Source organism: Mizuhopecten yessoensis, unplaced genomic scaffold (assembly GCF_002113885.1).
Source record: "Mizuhopecten yessoensis strain PY_sf001 unplaced genomic scaffold, ASM211388v2 scaffold3229, whole genome shotgun sequence".
Classification (NCBI taxonomy): domain Eukaryota; kingdom Metazoa; phylum Mollusca; class Bivalvia; order Pectinida; family Pectinidae; genus Mizuhopecten; species Mizuhopecten yessoensis.
This window is the reverse complement of record NW_018404940.1, coordinates 272518-281925: the sequence shown is the minus strand read 5'-3', so window position 1 is coordinate 281925 and position 9408 is coordinate 272518. Positions and strand designations below refer to the sequence as shown.

The 9408-nt window shown below is 38.9% G+C and overlaps 1 protein-coding gene across 1 annotated transcript in view; it reads right to left on the bottom strand.

Annotated features, from left to right (window-relative positions):
- Positions 1-3946, bottom strand: part of LOC110447117 (sodium- and chloride-dependent taurine transporter-like) — a 46895-nt gene extending 42949 nt beyond the window's left edge. The window contains exon 1 of the mRNA XM_021492576.1: positions 3757-3946. The gene's annotated coding sequence lies outside the window, so the exon portion shown is untranslated. The remainder of the gene's footprint in view (positions 1-3756) is intronic.
- Positions 3947-9408: the final 5462 nt, after the last annotated feature.

Sequence of the window (9408 nt, the reverse complement as noted above, 5' to 3'; positions counted from 1 at the left end):
TAATACCTGTCTACATGTACTACCTGTTAACACGTACTATAATACCTGTCTACATGTACTACCTGTTTACACGTACTATAATACCTGTCTACATGTACTATCTGTTAACATGTTCTGTAATACCTGTCTACATGTACTACCTGTTAACACGTACTATAATACCTGTCTACATGTACTACATGTACCTGTTTACCCTAGTCACCAAATCATTCCATGTTACCTTGCTCAGAAGTGACTTATTCATGAGCATACAGGTAAATTAGAACACGTGGTTGTATATGTGCTGTTTTATGACTGCTCAACATATAACGCATGTTTGGTAAGACAAGATTGTAATTCTGATGAACATATAATCTCGTGGACCTATTAACTTTAACACAGCGCTATATGCTCTAAGATATAGTTGATATCTTCAAACGATCTGCTAAAGATGAGTATAAAAGATTTCATCTGTTTACACGCCCGGTAACCGTAAAAGATTAAAACCCACCAACAGTGAGAAAGATTTATCTAAAAACCTCACTTGAGCCGTAAAGAAGATTATATGTGGATAATAAGGGGAGTTGTTTTGTAACAGCGCAAGGTATTGGAACAAAAGAGTTCCCATTAATCTCCCAGCGAGCTCAGCTGACATCGTGTCTATTTGTATCTAGCAGTGCCACTCAACTGGAATTTTATTCTGTCGCTATATTTAAGCTAACTTTACCGACAGACAGGTATATAATTTGATAGCCAATTAAAGACCAGATAATGAGATACAGGATACACTGAAATCCAGATAATCAAATAATAGATAGACAAAACGTGAACGGACGCGTTGTAAAAGAATCAAATCAGTATAATTATAATTATTTAAAGCGCACTAAAACAAAGATATATCGCTCTGGTGTTACAAATGTCACTGCAAATGTAGGAAAGCACACGTTTTACGACCTCCTTGTAAAACCCACGTTATTTCCTGCGTGTTGCGTGGTTTTGATTTACACCGTCACCAACTGTGAAGCACAATTATGTCTTGATTGAAGAACTGTGGAATACATTCGTGCATGCTGATCACTTTGATGACGCGTTTATGTCTGTTGTTTTAATATATAGTTATATAGGTTATGGGTCCAAATATAGCTGTAACCAATTATCAGGTCCCTGTGCTTATTACTTGTTTAACAACTGTTCCGACTACATAGGGAATTGTATTAGAACACGAATCTATGCGTCTGTGAGGAGGATACGGACGAAAAGTTTCTGTTTTAGTGATCGGACGAATCAGTGATGTAGCTACACTTGCCTCATTATAAGCAAGAGAACGTTATGGTTTTTAATGAAATTTCAACTTCCGTGTAAGCAAGTTACATGCTTGTCGTCCCACGGACAGTGTCTGTGTCAGGTTTTACCGAACATGGAATCTTCCTGCGTTGACCGAGATGAACCATTAAGCCGTACGTCACTGTTGACCAATGGCAAAAAACACCGTAGACGGTTTCTTCAATATCTGATGAAAATCGAATTTACATTGCTGTTTGTCAACAATGGCGTAGGAATATGTATTTGTATTGCAATATTGTGATTCGGTCTGTATACAGTATATCGTTGCTTACAGTCGGAAACTGTTAAGCTAACCAATTGCATTGCTTCGAACATCACACAGAATTATAGAATTCTGTGTCTAGACATGATTAAATAATCATCAGCTTAAATGTTGGAAAAATAATCAGGATCGGTTTTATTTTATAGGACTTTTTGACGGACAAGATAAATGTTCTGGGTTTACAGAAAACGTCAACGTCAATGACGATGGACCCGATAAAATCGTTAATCATACACACGTTTCTCCCGCGCAGGCCCAAGTCCGTGTTTCCTAATACTTTCCTTTATAATTCTCCATGCTTACTCCGAGATATTTGCGTGTTGAGGCATCGTTACACAACACATTGTTTTCTCTGTACAAATATTCCAACAATATTCTGTGTGTTCCCTGTACAAATATTCCAACACTATTCTGTGTGTTCCCTGTACAAATATTCCAACAATATTCTGTGTGTTCTCTGTACAAATATTCAAACAATATTCTGTGTTCTCTGTACAAATATTCCAGCAACATTGGATCTTAACAAGACATTTATCGATATATTTTTCATCAAAACCAAAACAGTAACAAAATATGAATGCGAATATTTCGGATTCTTGTCGGACAAAAACACGAATACGCACACATGGTGCACGAAGAGTTCAGATTGACGTTCCTTGCCGCGGTTTCATGTCAGTGACCTCGAAATGACCGGGATCTCTAGAAATATAAGCGTATTTCTCTGAAAGCTGAACTATAAACAGAACATGTCAGTCCCTGTGTATAATAACTTACCAGATTGTTCTGTTTTTCACATATGAATGGAGGTTTCGTGTTAATACATTGCGCCGGCCTCTAACACTCGTCTCTCCCTAGACGCAATCTATGGCGTTTATTTCGGAACTTGGAAATTTACATGCATGCAGCCCTCCTTCCCATCTTTCGATGACCTCATGGAATCTTCCCATAAGTACAGCGTGTAGACAGACCTGTGACCGTCAGATTATATATCTAACCTTCACACGGCCATTAACCATCCAAACCCTTATGTGCGGTACCTTCAACACTTGGGAGATGGAGGAGTCGAGTTGCCGATAATATATAGATATATATATAAGATATCTAGACGGGCTACTCTATAAAACAGCACAACGTAAGAGTCGCTATGTATTATAAATCTAACTTACCGATAAAAAGGCAGCGAAGGAATATCTGTACATCGATCTCAGCACGATAACATAATCTCATTATTGGCTTTTAATATTAAGTGACCAATGGGATCTGGTCACTACGTCGAGATACAATGTAGCCGGTCCCACCTAACAGTATTACGCGACGTAAAGTAGATCTTGACCGATAAAATAATCCCGGCATTGACCTCTACTCTTGGACGTAACAAAGGAATCGGGTCTCACCTTCAACAGGAAACCCTAGTTGTTAGGCAAGTTTATTAGTATTCCGCGACACATGAAAAATACACGTAAAACACTAGAACTTATACCGACCGCACGCCATGTGTTCCCCTATCTGGTGACTATGTTGTCTTGAAATGCAGGCTAAACTAGTTTATAGTTTACCTTACTTCGCCCTTATTATACGACCTTGAATTGAGCAGTTTGATACTCTACATCTTTTAGCTGGGTCGAGCGTGATTATATATGATAATATATACGTTTGATTTCCTTAACTAACAAAAAAATGGCTGGGAACAAAAATGTGTTCTCTGTAAATTGTTATATATACTTTCCGAAATACTTCAAAACGAAAATACAGGATAACGTTTGTCAAATCAAAATCTGTTTTAGGTTTTAGTATATATAAACATATCTTGAGAGTTATACCGAATATTTCTATTGTGCAAAATAATTATATGTATAAGTTTGAACCCTACCAAGGACAAAATACCTCGTGTTAACATAAATTAACATACTGTAATTTCGGATTTTTGACACGCATATATAAAAGGAGGTTCCTGCGATACATGTGCATGTGCAGTGCATGTTACGTAATAATGGAACTGTGACGCACACTGCCACCACGAGACAACACAAACGCTGCGATCAACCCAAACATGCGATTACCCCTGACTCATTCACGCGAAAATCCTATCGCACAATGAACACTATAGTAGCCATTGTCGATTTTACAACACAATGGCTAGGCGACAAAATACATAGAACTTTTCAACTTACCTTCAAATAATCACTTAAAATGTCCCGGCAGATGTTTACAATGTGCAACAGACAAGAAATTATTAGTCCAAATGTTCTCACAACCTAAAACTGAGTCAGGAAGAAGGAATAAGCCCTGAATGTTTTCCACCCACGTTTTCGCTACCGGCTGCTAGGGAGCACGTGTTTAGACTGAGCTCTGCACTCCGTCCTTCCATGTATATAAGCCGTGACAGGCGTGCGGACGCTACACACGTGTGGTAACGAAGCACGCGTGAGGTTCAATATTAGGCGCTTGGGGCGCTCTGTTAGAGATTTAAACAAATAAATATCACACTATAAGACATAACTGTAAAGTATATATTTACATTTTATACAAAAACCTCACAGAACATGGCGGATAACATATACATTTAGATAATATATACAACCATTTCGTGTTACTATGGAAACCGTCTGGATCGAAATTATTATAAGTATCTTATCTAGAACAAACTGTCAGATTTTATTTTTGGAATGAACGACGGAGTTTCGAAACGTAGACTAAATAATTTAGGACGGCGAAACCAGTTTACGGTATGGCTATGTAATTACAATAAATTGAATGGACACTACGTGCACATTACCATCGATAAAGCTCTCAAATGTCAACCGCCGTGGTACTCGTATCACACGACATCAGTCATCTACGTACGTACACAGCTTCCGTACTTGAGTATATAGTATACATACTTATATATTATTTTGATGCAGTAATGGGCTCAAGGGCGGATCTAGAAATTCCCTTCCACGTCCTTACTCGCGTGTATAGGACGCGTGTAAGCTGTGAGTTTACTTATACCAACACATACACTCACATACCAACCTAATAATACACAGTAACACACTACACTACACCCGTACACACACATACCACCCTAATTAAACACAGTCCCCCTCCCCCGACCCCCACACACATACCACCCTAATAATACACAGTTATACACTACACTACTCCTTTACACACACATATCACCCTAATAATACACAGTAACACACTACACTATACCCGTACACACACATACCACCCTAATAATACACAGTAACACACTCCACTACCCCCGTACACACACATACCACCCTAATAATACAATAATACACAGTAACACACTACACTACACCCGTACACACACATACCACCCTAATACTAAACAGTTATACACTACACTACTCCTTTACACACACATACCTCCCTAATAATACACAGTAGCACACTACACCACACCCGTACAAACACATACCACCCTGTTAATACACAGTAACACACTACACTACACATTTACACAAACATACCACCCCAATAATACACAGTAACACACTACACTACACCCGTACACACACATACCACCCCAATAATACACAGTCACACACTACACTACACCCGTACACACACATACCTCCCTAATAATACACAGTAGCACACTACACCGCACCCGTACATACACATACCACCCCAATAATACACAGTCACACACTACACTACACCCGTACACACACAACTTCCTAATAATATACAGTTACACACTACACTACACCCATACATATCCCTCCCTAATAATACACACTAATACACTACACGTACACATACCTTACTAATAATACACAGTAACACACTTCAATCCACCCTTACACACACACACCTCCCTAACAATACACAGTAACACACTACACTCCACATTTACACAAACATACCACCCCAATAATACACAGTCACACACTACACTACACCCGTACACACACATACCACCCTAATACTAAACAGTTATACACTACACTACTCCTTTACACACACATATCACCCTAATAATACACAGTAACACACTTCAACAAACTACACTACACAAATACGTACAGTAACACACTACACTACACCCGTACACACACAACTTCCTAATAATATACAGTTACACACTACACTACACCCATACACATACTTCCGTAATAATGCACACTAATACACTACACTACACACTACACCCGTACATACACATACCACCCCAATAATACACAGTAACACACGACACTACACCCGTACACACACATACCACCCCAATAATACACAGTCACACACTACACTACACCCGTACACACACACCTCCCTAATAATATACAGTTACACACTACACTACACCCTTACAAATACCTCCTCCCTAATAATACACAGTGACTCACTACACTACACCCGTACACACACACCTCCCTAATAATATACAGTTACACACTACACTACACCCATACATATACCTCCCTAATAATACACAGTAGCACACTACACCACACCCGTACCAACACATACCACCCCAAAAAAACACAGTAACACACTACACCACACCCGTACAAACACATTCCACCCTGTTAATACACAGTAACACTACACCTTTACACACACATACCACCCTAATACTAAACAGTTATACACTACACTACTCCTTTACACACACATACCTCCCTAATAATATACAGTAACACACTACACTACACCCGTACACACACAACTCCCTAATAATATACAGTTACACACTACACTACACCCATACATATACCTCCCTAATAATACACACTAATACACTACACTACACACTTACACATACATCCCTAATAATACCAGTAACACACTACACTACACCCTTACACATATATATCTCCCTATTAATACACAGTGACACACTACACTACACCCGTACACACACAACTCCCTAATAATATACAGTTACACACTACACTACACCCTTACACACACATACCTCCCTAATATACAGTAACACACTACACTACACCCTTACACACACATACCTCCCAAATAATATACAGTTACACACTACACTACACCCATACACATACTTCCGTAATAATGCACACTAATACACTACACTACACACGTACACATACCTCCCTAATAATAAACAGTCGCACACTACACCACACCCTTACACACACATACTTCCCTTATAACACACACTAACACACTACACTACACCCTTACCCATACCTCTCTAATAACACACAGTGACACAATACACTACACCCTTACAAATACCTCCCTAATAATACACACTAATACACTACACTACACACTTACACATCCCTCCCTAATAATAAACAGTCGCACACTACACCACACCCTTACACACACATACTTCCCTTATAACACACACTAACACACTACACTACACCCTTAAACATACCTCCCTAATAATACACAGTAGCACACTACACCACACCCGTACCAACACATACCACCCCAAAAAAACACAGTAACACACTACACCACACCCGTACATACACATACCACCCCAATAATACACAGTAACACACTTCACTACACCCGTACACACACTTACCACCCTAATAATACACAGTAGCACACTACACCACACCCGTACATACACATACCACCCTGTTAATACACAGTTATACACTACACTACACCCCTACACACACATACCTCCCTAATAATACACAGTAGCACACTACACCACACCCGTACATACACATTCCTCCCTGTTAATACACAGTAACACTACACCTTTACACACACATACCACCCTAATAATACACAGTAGCACACTACACCACCCCCGTACATACACATACCACCCTGTTAATACACAGTTATACATTACACTACACCCCTACACACACATACCTCCCTAATAATACACAGTAGCACACTACACCACACCCGTACATACACATACCACCCCAATAATACACAGTAACACACTACACTACACCCGTACACACACATACCACCCTAATTATACACAGTACCCCTCCCCCCTCCCCCCACACACATACCTCCCTTATTATACCAGTAACACACAACACAACACCACCAAACACATACCTCACTAATAATACACAGTAACACACTACACTACACCCTAAAACATACCTCCCAAATAATACACTGTAACAAACTACACTACACAAATACGTACAGTAACACACTACACTACACCCGTACACACACAACTCCCTAATAATATACAGTTACACACTACACTACACCCATACACATGCCTCCGTAATAATGCACACTAATACACTACACACACTACACTACACACTTACACATACATCCCTAATAATACCAGTAACACACTACACTACACCCTTACACATATATACACACAACTCCCTAATAATATACAGTTACACACTACACTACACCCATACACATACCTCCGTAATAATGCACACTAATACACTACACTACACCCTTACCCATACCTCTCTAATAACACACAGTGACACAATACACTACACCCTTACACATACCTCCCTAATAATACACACTAATACACTACACTACACACTTACACATACATCCCTAATAATACCAGTAACACACTACACTACACCCTTACACATATATATCTCCCTAATAATACACAGTGACACACTACACTATACCCGTACATACACAACTCCCTAATAATATACAGTAACACACTACACTACACCCGTACACACACAACTCCCTAATAATATGCAGTTACACACTACACTACACCCATACACATACCTCCGTAATAATTCACACTAATACACTACACTACACACTTACACATGCATCCCTAATAATACCAGTAACACACTACACTACACCCTTACACATATATATCTCCCTAATAATACACAGTGACACACTACACTACACCCATATACACACATACCTCCCTAATAATAAACAGTCGCACACTACACCACACCCTTACACACACATACTTCCCTCATAACACACACTTACACACTACACTACACCCTTAAACATACCTCCCTAATAATACACAGTGACACACTACATTACACCCTTACACACACATACCTCCCTAATAATACACAGTAACACACTACACCACACCCGTACACACACATACCTCCCTAATAATACACAGTGACACACTACATACACTACACCCTTACACACATTCCTCCCTTATAATACACAGTGACACACCAAACTACACCCATATACACACAAATTCCCTAATAATATACAGTTACAAACTACACTACACCCCAACACACATACTTCAAGTTTCTAGTGTCCCGAGACCAGGTATATTTCCCGAGGCGAAGCCGAGGGAAATAGGCATGGTCAAGTAATAATAATGTTTATTTCAGGAAATAGATCATAGACATCACATGTAACATGACAGTTGACATACATATTACAGTACAACATACATATATATTACTAAAAATATTAAACAGAATATCACTGGTTTTTGGGGCAGTCCAAGGAGCAGGTGATTGGGGCATCCCCTTCCTACAAGCTCTCCGGACGCTCAAATATTAATGAACCTACATGCATTAAATTATCGTCAGTAATAAAATATTGTATTATCTTAAAATATTATATTATATATGAAACTAAAATTCATAACTGATTATAAGATATAGGTAATTATATCTATACAATTAATACAACACAAACATTGATCTATAAACCTGAGGATAGCCCATGAAAGCTCGAAAGCTTATTTCCAATGGGGTCCATGTTATATTGATCACGGGGAAAGATTTTTGCAGGAGGGAATGAATNGTTTATATTTAAAAAAATAATACGGTACAGTTGTCATAGTAACACATATTATTATAAATAAATATGTTTTCACATCGTGATAA